Below are 14,052 nucleotides of genomic sequence, written 5' to 3' on the forward strand. Positions count from 1 at the left end.
GTATTTTTGACCATTCCTCTTTACAAAACAATTCCAGTTCAGTTAAGTTTGATGGTCGCCGAGCATGGACAGCCCTCTTCAAATGATCCCACAGATGTTCAATGATATTCAGGTCTGGGGACTGGGATGGCCATTCCAGAACATTGTAATTGTTCCTCTGCATGAATGCCTGAGTAGATTTGGAGCGGTGTTTTGGATCATTGTCTTGCTGAAAGATCCATCCCCTGCGTAACTTCAACTTTCTCACTGATTCTTGAACATTATTGTCAAGAATCTACTGATACTGAGTGGAATCCATGCGTCCCTCAACTTTAACAAGATTCCCGGTGCCGGCATTGGCCACACAGCCCCAAAGCATAATGGAACCTCCACCAAATTTTACTGTGGGTAGCAAGTGTTTTTCTTGGAATGCTGTTTTTTTGCCGCCATGCATAACGCCTTTTTGTATGACCAAACAACTCAATCTTGGTTTCATCAGTCCACAGGACCTTCTTCCAAAAGGAAATTGGCTTCTCCAAATGTGCTTTTGCATACCTCAGCCGACTCTGTTTGTGGCGTGCTTGCAGAAACGGCTTCTTTCGCATCACTCTCCCATACAGCTTCTCCTTGTGCAAAGTGCGTTGTATAGTTCACCGATGCACAGTGACACCATCTGCAGCAAGTTGATGCTGCAGCTCTCTGGAGGTGGTCTGAGGATTGTCCTTGACTGATCTCACCATTCTTCTTCTCTGCCTTTCTGATGTTTTTCTTGGCCTGCCACTTCTGGCCTTAACAAGAACTGTCCCTGTGTTCTTCCATTTCCTTACTATGTTCCTCACAGTGGAAACTGACAGGTTAAATCTCTGAGACAGCTTTGTGTATCCTTCCCCTGAACAACTTTGTTGAATAATCTTTGTTTTCAGATCATTTGACAGTTGTTTTGAGGAGCCCATGATGCCACTCTTCAGAGGAGATTCAAACAGGAGAACAACTTGCAAGTGGCCACTTTAAGTAGCTTTTCTCATGATTGCATACTCCTGGCTATGAAGTTCAAAGCTCAATGAGGTTACAAAACCAAAAAAAGTGATTTAGTAAGTCATTAAAAAGTAGGTAGGAGTATTTAAAACAAGAAAATGATAAGGGTGCCCATACTTATGCACCTGTCAAATTTTGTTTGAATGCAGTTTGCACATTTTCTGTTAGTACAATAAACCTCATTTCAAGGCAGAAACATTACTGTGTCCAACAGTTATTACATATATCAAACTGAAATAGCTGTTGCAAAAACACCAATTTTTATAAAACAATAAGCTTAAGATTAATAGGGGTGCCCAAACTTTTTCATATAACTGTATGTGGATCTGTGTGTGTATATGATTGTATATATCTATGTGTGTGTATCTGTGTGTATATGATTTTATATATCTGTGTGTATCTGTGTGTGTATGTATGAGTGTATATATGAGTGTGTATCTGTGTGTGTGTAAATGATTGTATATATCTATGTGTTTGCATGTATGAGTGTATAAATATGTATGTGTGTGTATCTACAGTATGTATGTGTGTATAAATACAGTTAGGTCCATATATATTTGGACAGAGACAACATTTTTCTAATTTTGGTTCTAGACATTACCACAATGAATTTTAAACAAAACAATTCAGATGCAGTTGAAGTTCAGACTTTCAGCTTTCATTTGAGGGTATCCACATTAAAATTGGATTAAGGGTTTAGGAGTTTCAGCTCCTTATCATGTGCCACCCTGTTTTTAAAGGGACTAAAAGTAATTGGACAGATTAAATAATTGTAAATAAAATGTTCATTTCTAGTACTTGGTTGAAAACCCTTTGTTGGCAATGACTGCCTGAAGTCTTGAACTCATGGACATCACCAGACGCTGTGTTTCCTCCTTTTTGATGCTCTGCCAGGCCTTCACTGAGGTGGTTTTCAGTTGCTGTTTGTTTGTGGGCCTTTCTGTCTGAAGTTTAGTCTTTAACAAGTGAAATACATGCTCAGTTGGGTTGAGATCAGGTGACTGACTTGACCATTCAAGAATATTCCACTTCTTTGCTTTAATAAACTCCTGGGTTGCTTTGGCTTTATGTTTTGGGTCATTGTCCATCTGTAGTATTAAACGACGACCAATCAGTTTGGCTGCATTTTGCTGGATCTGAGCACACAGTATGGCTCTGAATACATCAGAATTCATTCGGCTGCTTCTGTCCTGTGTCACATCATCAATAAACACTAGTGACCCAGTGCCACTGGCAGCCATGCATGCCAAAGCCATCACACTGCCTCCGCCGTGTTTTACAGATGATGTGGTATGCTTTGGATCATGAGCTGTACCACGCCTTCGCCATACTTTTCTCTTTCCATCATTCTGGTAGAGGTTGATCTTGGTTTCATCTGTCCAAAGAATGTTCTTCCAGAACTGTGCTGGCTTTTTTAGATGTTTTTTAGCAAAGTCCAGTCTAGCCTTTTTATTCTTGATGCTTATGAGTGGCTTGCACCGTTAAGTGAACCCTCTGTATTTACTTTCATGCAGTCTTCTCTTTATGGTAGATTTGGATATTGATACACCTACCTCTTGGAGAGTGTTGTTCACTTGGTTGTCTGTTGTGAAGGGGTTTCTCTTCACCATGGAGATTATTCTGCGATCATCCACCACTGTTGTCTTCCGTGGGCGACCAGGTCTTTTTGCATTGATGAGTTCACCAGTGCTTTCTTTCTTTCTCAGGATGTACCAAACTGTAGATTTTGCCACTCCTAATATTGTAGCAATTTCTCGGATGGGTTTTTTCTGTTTTTTCAGCTTAAGGATGGCTTGTTTCACCTGCATGGAGAGCTCCTTTGACCGCATGTTTACTTCGCAGCAAAACCTTCCAAATGCAAGCACCAGACCTCAAATCAACTCCAGGCCTTTTATCTGATTAATTGAGAATGACATAATGAAGGGATTGCCCACATCTGTCCATGAAATAGACTTGGGGACAATTGTCCAATTACTTTTGGTCCCTTTAAAAACAGGGTGGCACATGTTAAGGAGCTGAAACTCCTAAACCCTTCATCCAATTTTCATGTGGATACACTCAAATGAAAGCTGAAAGTCTGAACTTCAACTGCATCTGAATTGTTTTGTTTAAAATTCATTGTGGTAATGTCTAGAACCAAAATTAGAAAAATGTCTCTGTCCAAATATATATGGACCTAATTGTATATATATACATGTGGTTATATGTGTGTGTGTGTGTGTATGTATATATATGTGTGGGTGTGTGTATCTATGTGTGTGTGTATGTATATATATGTGTGGGTGGGTGTATCTATGTGTGTGTGTGTATGAGTGTGAACATATTTGTTTTTGGGTCATGTGTGATTCTGTAATTGTAATGGATAGGAAAATCAACCAGGCTCTATAAAGGGTTATTAACCAAATAATAACGCATAAATAACCCATAGGATCCAACCACTGGGCCCCCAGAGATTCTGAGAACATGGCTCTGCAGTCTCGTCCTGAATGGAGCAGAGTTGTGCATACATGGTCTGTTCATTATCTATGGAGCTGCAGAGCGCTGCGCTCGACTAGTTCCATCAGTTCCATACACAATGAATAGAGCAGAAGTCAATCATGCACTTCTCCAAACCATTCATTGCTGAGCTGCAGAATCCTGTTCTCAGGATTGCTGGAGTCCCAATGGTCAGTCCTCCAACAATCAGTAATTATCCCTTATCACCGGGATTGACTTGATATATTTGGGAAATAACTCGTTAAGATCAAATAGCCTCTGTTCAGCGTATTCACCAGGATGTATATGTTGAATAGTTGCATCCTATGGATGTGATTCCCAGCTGCGCTTGGTATCACAGATCCTGGAAGAGTGCATTGATGGGTTCCTCCACAATAGGCCCCCATAACCATTCACACATCTCCACCTTCCACCTCAGACCAGCAGAGGGAGCCCGTTAGGGATATAAATAGGGAAGGTGGAGCCAGACAGCAGTCAGTCAGAGTCTAGTTCAGTCTGGTTTAGCAGTGGGTCCAGTACAGTCTGAGAAGAGTTACCTCAGAGGACAAAAGCCTGTTCCAGCTCCTGCAATTGCTATCCTGCAGTGGAGCTTATCCAGATCAAGACTCAGTGTAGCTCAGAGAAGTGAGCTTTAGGTGTGCCGGCGCCATAAGATCGGTGAAGTGCGACAAGCTGCTGTTAGTGTGAGTAGCCTAGTGAGGGCCCGAGTAGGCCGAAGGCGAGTGGAGAGTTAGTACATAGGGGGCAGAGGAGCTTAACTTGCTCACCCCGAAGCATTTATCGGACACCGGGTCCGAAGTTTACTGGGATCTCTATGACCCAGTAAGATATAACCGGAATCCCTGGAGAACTACAAGTCCCAGGATCGCTAAAGTGCTGATACGTACCAGAGCCGGGAGACACATAGGCCCCGCAAGTTGAGGAGCGTGTACTCCAAGAGAAGGCCCTACCACAAGGTCAGCCAGTGCAGGACAGAGACAAAGTTAGGCCTAGCACCAGGCAGGTCAGAAACTTACTACGCAGAGGCAAGTAACAGGAGGCCCTACACCCGCTCATTGGGGAGGATCCTGACATGCACCCTTCACCCTACAGTGCTCTGGGATGTGCCTGAATTTCCATCAGTAAAAGGTACTGAAGTGACTATCGTGTCTGTCCCTGTTCTTGCTCTGGCCCGGCTGGGTCTCACCTGTCCTGCATCTCCCCTACTTACGCTGCCCTGAGGCCTAGCTCCACCTGTGGGGAGCTATACCATCGAGCTGCCTTATCATCGGCCTCAGTGGACTGCCGCAGCGCTGGTGATTCTCACCAGAAGCCACGGGTGGCGTCACGAACTTTTATAAAATAAACAAACCATCAACTCTTTTAAAGAGAGACTCCAGGGTACGGGCCCGGGAGCCGACCACCGCGACATCCCCAAGGCCAGGCTAAAGGCCCGGGTACCGAGTCATCCCATCCCCTGGGCTAGTCAGCTCTATTGGCGTCATGAACAGGATTGCGTGCCCGCTGCAACGACGGAGTGTATGCCCATTGCCACCGGGTACTGTGCGCCTTTATTCTGAACTGTGTACGTTAAGGTTTGGTGAAGATTGCCGCCATTGTTGGGCCGCTGAGCGAGAAGAAGGGTGTAACCGCGGGAAACTGAGGGGTGTACCTGTAAAAGAGCGCAAAGCCCCAGACGCGCCCCACGCCTCGACGTCAATCCAGGAAGCGCCAGGTCCTGTAAGCTAGCGACACAAGGTCCTGAAGACGACCGTCACCTGCGGAGCTGCGGCCTACCGGAAGAAAAACTAGAAGGTAGGCCACGGTTAGCTAGGGGGGCGCCAGAATGTCCGACGAACAGCACAACGCCGGGATACCGGTCAACGTCCCTGATGTTCAACCCGCGCCCGACGCCGGCAGGCCGAGGCGGCCGCTCCACCAGCAGCGCCTGTAACTCCTGTCATTCCCATAACTCTACCGTACATTCCTGGAGCAAAGTGGCTCCCCCAGTACAACGGCAAACCAGATACCCTGTCTGGATTCAAGCGGAAGATATGCGGTATCTTAGACATGTACTCTATGACAGGCAAGCAAAGAGCTGCTGTTGTATTGGGACAACTGACTGGTGCTGCGGAACGGGAAGTGGAAACATGGTCGGCCGCAGACCAGGAGTCAGTGTCCGCAATATTTCAAAAGCTACAGACTGTCTTTGAGGATCTTACTGAGACGGACCTCCGGATGAGGTTCTACAACTGTTCCCAACAACCGGAGGACAATGTTCTGGACTACGCCTGGCGTCTACAGGGGGCCCTGCGGGCTCTGAAACAGGTTAGTCCGACTAGCATTGAAAATGAGAACAAAATGCTAAAGGACCAGTTTTTCCGGGGACTGAGGTCTCCAGAGGAGAGCAGGACTGTGCGTTGGTGGTCCCTGGATCATCCAGATGCCACCTTTGATAATCTTAAGGACATGGCTATAAAAGGACTGGAGCCCCTGGAAACAAATGCCATCCAATGTTACCAGGGTGGGGCTACCCCAGTACCTGCTACACCCACCTTTTCCCCAGTGGCTGCTGAAGCCAAGGTTCCAGCAACGTCCCCTAGAGAACTGGACAGTCTGCGCTCTGAAGTGCGTCAGTTGAGCAAAACCCTGACCACTGTGCTGAGTGCTCTGCAGCTGCGGACGGAGCCCGAGGAAGGAGGGAAAATCCTGTTAGCCGATAGCCATGAGGATATCCCCTGGATGCGAAGGAGGAGGAGGCCAATACCACCCTCTACGAGGACCAGTGACCAGCGCCGTCCGCCGAAGGGCCCTACCTGCTACCGCTGCCGCAAGACCGGACACACCGCCCAGAATTGTCCTTTAAACGAGAAAACCCTGGGGCCGAGAGCCGACACCCAGGAGTAAATTCCCCAGGCCCATCAGACTGGTACAACAGGTTCGTCGGAGGAAGACTTTTCCTGTCCATTGTGCTGGACGGGATCCTGACGCACGCTCTGCTGGACACAGGATCTCAGGTAACAATCATGCCTGACGTCCTCTACAAGAGGTTCTGTTCCATGGACGACCTACGTCCGCCAGCTCCAAATCTTTCTGTTTATGCCTCAAACGGACTCCCCCTTAACCTAATCGGGGTTAAGAATGTGACTGTAAAGGTGGGGAGAGTGAAGCTGAAGGACCAGGGGCTAATTGTAGTAGAGACTAATCCTGATGACACCAATCCGTATATGGTACTAGGCACTAACATTGTTGGTAACTGTTTGGGAGAAGTTGTGTTCTTGCTCCAACAGATAGCCGACACTGCCAGACCAAGACAGAGGAGGGCGCTGCAGAAGGAGATCCGAGTCCTGATGTATCAACAGCAAGTAAGGTTAACAGACGGTGAAATCGGTAACGTGCGGGTGACGGACCCAATACCCATTGTCATCCCCCCAATGAGTGAAATGCTCATCTGGTGTAGAGCTGCTATAGGTCTTAGAGGACAGAGCTACCAGGCGGTAGTAGAACCCCTTTGCTCCGAGCACAGACCCACGCTCTTAACCGCCAGGGGAGTGGTAGATATACGTAATGGGAGGGTGCCCGTCCGTCTTCTTAATTGTGGGGAAGACGAGGTCAGATTACCCCGTTATGCCACTGTTGCCAAATTACATGCTGTAAATAACAATTACATTCACAAGGCGGAGTCCTTTTCCTCACCAGATGAAGTGGAGGATAATGACCCTGCGACCCAGGTGGAGGATTGGTGTCAACAGCTCCATGTCGGGACAGACACCACTCCTGCCCATCAGAAACAGGGTGTACACTGGGTGGTTCAAGAATACTCGCAGGTGTTCAGTAAACATCCACTTGACTTTGGGAGGATTAAGGGGGTTCAACATCATATCCCCACAGGCGACCATCCCCCAATCAAAGAATGTTACAGGCCTATACCACCAGCTCACTACCAGAAGGCAAAGGAAATGTTGCAAGACATGAGGAAGGCGGGAGTAATAAGGGATAGTTGTAGTCCCTAGGCAGCTCCCCTAGTGCTAGTTAGGAAAAAGGACGGGAGCATGAGAATGTGTGTAGATTACCGTCAAGTAAATCGCATTACACATAAAGATGCATACTCTTTACCACGCATAGAGGAGTCCCTAGCTGCCTTAAAGTCTGCAAATTACTTTTCCACCCTTGACCTCACTAGTGGATACTGGCAAGTAGCTGTGGCTGAGGAGGATCGGGAGAAGACGGCCTTCACCACCCCGATAGGACTCAACAGTATGCTGTTTGGACTCTGCAATGCCCCCGGAACATTCCAGAGGTTGATGGATTGCTGCCTGGGACACCGCAACTTCGAGACTGTGTTACTTTACCTGGACGATGTAATAGTGTACTCCAGAACGTACGAGGACCACTTGAAACACCTGGCAGAGGTATTTGAGTCATTGTCCCGGTACGGGATGAAGTTGAAGCCCTCAAAGTGCCACCTGCTCAAGAGAAAGGTACAGTACCTGGGGCACATTGTTAGTCCGGAGGGGGTAGCACCAGACCCGGAAAAGGTCACAGCCATCCAGAAGTGGCCGGAGCCGAAGAACCTCAAGGAGGTGCGTCAGTTCTTGGGACTAGTAGGATACTACCGGAGGTTTGTAAAAGACTACACCAAGAAAGCAGCTCCTCTGCAAGACCTCCTGGTAGGTTGTCCCCCAAAGGCAGAAATCCCCCATTCCACTGGGGTAAGGAGCAAGCCGAGTCATTTCAGGAGATGAATGAGATCCTGACAGGCGATGAGATCCTAGCCTACCCTGACTACAGCCAACCGTTCCTGCTGTATACAGATGCCAGCAACGAAGGGCTGGGCGCTGTTCTAAGTCAGAAGCAGAATGGCCAAGAGAAAGTGATCGCATATGCAAGCAGGAAGCTCCGCCCGACCGAGAGGAACCCGGAGAACTATAGCAGCTTTAAGTTGGAGTTCCTGGCCTTGGTCTGGGCCATCACTGAAAGGTTTAAGCACTACCTAGCCTCCAGTAAGTTCGCTGCCTTCACTGATAACAACCCCTTGACCCATCTTGAAACAGCTAAGCTCGGAGCACTGGAACAACGATGGATGGCTCGGCTGTCAAATTACCAATTTACAATTAAATACGGAGCGGGCCGCAAGAACGCCAACGACGATGCTCTGTCCAGGATGCCTCACCAGTCAGACACAGAAGAAGAAGTGGATGACCTGGAAGAGATCGAGCTACCTGACTTTCACCGGAATGGGATGATCCATGAGCAACGAGCCTCCAGGAGGCCGCAAGGATAGACGTTAAACCCCCTGCCTCACCACAGCTGGAAGGAGACCCAGGACAGAGACTCGGTTTTCAGCCGCATTAAAGAGCTGATAACCCAAGAAGGTGCCTCCCTGGAGAAGGAAGCGTCTCTGCAAGCAAAACAGCTATGGAACGAGAGAAGCCGGCTGTTTATCTACCGTGAGAAGCTGTGCCGGAGGTACGTTAATCCAAAAACCCATGAGATGGTATGGCAGATAGTGGTTCCGAAGACAGACATCCAGATGGTATTAGAAGCTTACCACGATCAGGCGGGGCACTTTGGCTGGAAAAAGCTAGAGACCCTGCTGAAGTGTCGATTCTACTGGGTATGAATGCGCAGCTCCATTGAGAGGTGGTGCTGAGACTGTGGACCCTGTGGCCTAAGAAGAAAAGACTTCAGCAGCCAGAAGGCACCCCTGCAACCCATCAACACGACTCGGCCCCTGGAGATCGTGGCCCTGGACCATGTCAAGTTGTCTCCCAGCAGGTCAGGGTACTCTTATGCTCTGACCATGGTGGATCACTACTCACGTTTCCTGGTGGTCGCCCCCGTCAAAGACCTGACGGCAGAGACAGCAGCAAAGACGTTCCAAGTGTATTTCTGTAGACCCCATGGTTACCCTGAGCAGGTGCTGACGGACCAAGGCCCGGCCTTTGAGGCTGAGTTGTTCAAGGAGTTCTGCCATTTGTACGGGTGTAAAAAGATCAGAACAACACCGTACCACCCACAAACCAACGGTCTCTGTGAGAAGATGAACAACATCATCATCGACCTGCTAAAGACCATACCACTTGAGAAAAGAAACCAGTGGCCAGACCTACTGCCTGATCTAGTAGATCTGTACAATCATATACCAGTAAGTTCCACCAATTGCACACCGGCATATCTCATGCGGGCAAGGCCAGGAAAGCTGCCCATGGATCTGGAGCTTGGTGTTGTTGAGCCTGAAGCTGATATGACCACTGAGGACTGGGACACGACCAGACAAGAGCAGTACAGAAGAGTACAAGCCTGGGTCGAGGACAGTCTCACTCGGGTGAGAGAAAAGCAGGAGGCGCACTACAACAAAAACACACCCGCAGAACCCTTCACACCTGGTGAAACAGTGTTAAAAAGGAAGAGACGCAACCACAAACTTGATGACCAGTGGGAAAAAGACCCCTACACTGTGTTACCGTCAAGATTTGATAACAAGAAGACTTGTATAATCAGTCGAGATGGAGGAAAAACGTCTACAACAGTGTCCAGGGACCACCTAAAGTTGTGTCCAGACTTACTGAAACCCCAAGATGAAGTGCCTCTCACAATCCTGGAAGAACCTGAAGAAGCAGTGATACACACTGACCTAGGAGATTTCCCGGCAGATTGGCCTCAAATAGGAGGTGCAGTAATCATTCCAACACTCCAATTCTACGAACAGCCAGAAAACCCTCCACAGCAAGTTGAACCTGTAAGTGCTGCAGAAGAGCCAGCTCAAGAAGTATCCCCGGATGAAGGATCCCCGGTAGGAGCAGAGCAAGAGGGCCAAGCCAATGGTGAACTTGCCAGTCCAAGAGAGAGGTTAAGGCAGTTTTACAACTTGGTCACACATAGAACTGGTAGGGTAGCTGAAAATACAGACTTTGATACCCCACAGACCACTGCACTATGCAGATCAACACGTAGCACGAGAGGCAAACCCCCTGTGAGGTACACTTAGTAAATAGTTAACTTTCTGAAAGTGTAGATAGTTACCCCTGGGGTATTGTGTATTAAATTGAAATGTACTGTATTGATGGTGTACTCTCTTATACGTATATCACTTTGTGTTTTGCCTAATGATTTACTTTCTTATTTACCTAAGAACTTCGTGGCTGAGGACTGTGTGCAGCCCAAAAACTGCTTTTGTATATAATTGCGCTCCCTGGAGTGCCCTTCTAGGTGATCTCAGAAGGAAAACCTGTCGGAGTGGCTCTATTGGAGGTCCAACTCGGGATCTTCGTGCCCTGCAGCCACCCCAGGGCCTACGTTGAGGGTTTGGGACAGGTCCCTCAAAAACTACCAAGTACTCTACCCTGTGAGATGGACATCCTTCTTGGGAACCTCACCATAAGAGACTTGAATTCTGAGGACACTTTGTATTTGTTATTATTATGCAACGTTTAAGATTGGTGCCTCCTATAAATGGGAAGATTGTTCTTATTGTTCTTGCATTGTTCATGTTTCCTATTATTGTTATTGTTTTATAAAAATGTATTTCAGCCCGGGAGTGCTGAGCTTAACTAGGGGGGAATGTGACGCCCAGCTGCGCTTGATATCACAGATCCTGGAAGAGTGCATTGATGGATTCCTCCACAAGAGGCCCCCATAACCATTCACACATCTCCACCTTCCACCTCAGACCAGCAGAGGGAGCCCGTTAGGGATATAAATAGGGAAGGTGGAGCCAGGCAGCAGTAAGTCAGAGTCTAGTTCAGTCTGGTTTAGCAGTGAGTCCAGTACAGTCTGAGAAGAGTTACCTCAGAGGACAAAAGCCTGTTCCAGCTCCTGCAATTGCTATCCTGCAGTGGAGCTTATCCAGATCAAGACTCAGTGTAGCTCAGAGAAGTGAGCTTTAGGTGTGCCGGCGCCATAAGATCGGTGAAGAGTGGCAAGCTGCCGTTAGTGTGAGTAGCCTAGTGAGGGCCCGAGTAGGCCGAAGGCGAGTGGAGAGTTAGTACATAGGGTGCAGAGGAGCTTAACTTGCTCACCCCAAAGCATTTATCGGACCCAGTAAGATATAACCGGAATCCCTGGAGAACTACAAGTCACATAGGCCCACCAAGTTGAGGAGCGTGTACTCCAAGAGAAGGCCCTACCACAAGGTCAGCCAGCGCAGGACAGAGACAAAGTTAAGCCTAGCTCCAGGCAGGTCAGAAACTTACTACGCAGAGGCAAGTAACAGGAGGCCCTACACCCGCTCATTGGGGAGGATCCTGACATGCACCCTTCACCCTACAGTGCTCTGGGATGTGCCTGAATTTCCATCAGTAAAAGGTACTGAAGTGACTATCGTGTCTGTCCCTGTTCTTGCTCTGGCCCGGCTGGGTCTCGCCTGTCCTGCATCTTATGCTACCCTGAGGCCCAGCTCCACCTGTGGGGAGCTATACCATCGAGCTGCCTTATCATCGACCTCAGTGGACTGTCGCAGCGCTGGTGATTCTCACCAGAAGCCACGGGTGGCGTCACAAACTTTTATAAAATAAACAAACCATCAACTCTTTTAAAGAGAGACCCCAGGGTATGGGCCCGGGAGCCGACCACCGCAACATCCCCAAGGCCAGGCTAAAGGCCCGGGTACCGAGTCATCCCATCCCCTGGGCTGGTCATGGATGCCAAACAGTAGTTGCAATATCCACTATAAAAAAAGTCAATATTTTAAGTATGGAATAGTGCAGTCTACTACAACATTCCATACTTTTATTTGTAGTATAGTATCAGATACTAGATGGTATAGATACCAGACATATAATTTAATATAATATATACATGGTTGGCTCAGCAGAACTGAATCCTAGCGGAGATGTTGCCTGTTGCTCAGAGCCCAAGTCTCCGGGGTGCCAAGGCCAGACTGCCCTCACCATAAGCAGCATGCCAAGCAGCGAGGGGCGCCCAGACATATTTCTTGCACAGGGGCCCCAAGCTGTCATTGTCCGCCCCTGCTGTCTATTGTGACATGATAACAATGCATTATTGTAAGGGGATAATCTTTCACATTGTTTGCTTCTTTGTTTTTAAATGGTTTTATATATGTATATTAGTGTACGTGTGTGATATCAATAGACGTTTTTTGCATATAATTTCTTCAGTATATTTTGGTATTTATTTTGTTATCTTTGATGTCTGGTGCCCATTATACACCTCCTCCTCTCTACATTTATTTCTTTTTTTGGTGTATGGCACAGCATCTTTTAACATATTTTTTCGGTTCACCATAGTTTCTAAATGCCATAGTGGGAGGATGCTTTTTTCTTTAGGACATGTTACGGACTTTTTACTATGGCAAGGTTCAAGATTCGGGGTGCCTTACAAGGAAGGGGTACTGAGGTTAGGTTGATAGCGTATACTACCACCCTGCCAGAGCATAATAGGGACAGAAGCCAATCCCTGGATGTTTTGGCCTATTGGACTGGAATACTTTGTTACTGTATTTTGACAGAAGTGGTAAGATCTTTTTGTTTGATGACCACATACTACCTCTGATATTTTACTTACATCACATTCTTTACACACTAACATAGCTGACTGCCCTCTGTAATTCTGATCCTCTGTCCAGATAATCTAACATATACCATTGGTGCTAATATTGGGTTGGGAGTATAACACTATACAGTGGCTTGTAAAAGTATTAAAGTATTCACCCCCTTCCCCTTGGCGTTTTACCTATTTTGTTACATTACAACCTGTGTTCAAATGTTCAACCTGTGTTTTGTAACCCGATTTGTGTGTGATGCATCAGAACTAAATAGTCTAAGTTGGTGAAGTGAAGTGAGAAAAATGTAGGCATGAATTAAATTGGCATGTACATATGTATTCACCCCTTTTGTGATGAAGCCCTTAAAAACTTCTGATGCAAGCAATTATCTCCATAAGTCACATGTTTAGTGAAAGGAAGTCCACCTGTGTGCAATCTAAGTGTCACCTGGTCTGTCAGTATATATACACACCTTTTCTGAAAGGCCACAGAGGCTGAGACACCATTAGGCAAGAGGCACCACTAACCAAACAACACCATGAGATCTCCAAACAAGTCAGGGACAAAGTTGTTGAGCAGTACATTCATAGGCAGATTATAATGAAGGCAATCTGGGCTACCGCCCGGGGCTCCGTTGGGCCCGGGGCTCCGGGGGGTCCATGGCCAGATTGCCCTCATTATAATATGTGCGGCGCCGCAGCACATGCCGGCAGTCAGAGGCGGGGGGGCCCCCGGACCACTCCCCCAGCAGCGGCGCACGGCCGCTACTTCTTCGGCTGGGCCAGCACTAAACCTGTTAACTTCCCTGTGTGCTGGCCTGGCCGCATCACTGCTAGGAAACACGGCCCTGTGCATGGCCGTGTCTGCTAGTGTGACGTCACGCAGTGCGCGCTGCACTGCTGCACCGGAGAGGAGCTGGAGGACAGGAGCCGAACGGGGGATGGTGAGTGTGTGTGTGTGAGTGATTGAGTGAGTGTGTGTGTGTGTGCAGGCAGATATCATTGTGTGATGTCTGTTTATATGTATTTTTGTGTTTCAAATGTGTTTATGCGTGTATG

Source organism: Phyllobates terribilis, unplaced genomic scaffold (assembly GCF_046119375.1).
Source record: "Phyllobates terribilis strain yellow unplaced genomic scaffold, ASM4611937v1 Scaffold_1__5_contigs__length_1240528914, whole genome shotgun sequence".
Classification (NCBI taxonomy): Eukaryota; Metazoa; Chordata; class Amphibia; order Anura; family Dendrobatidae; genus Phyllobates; species Phyllobates terribilis.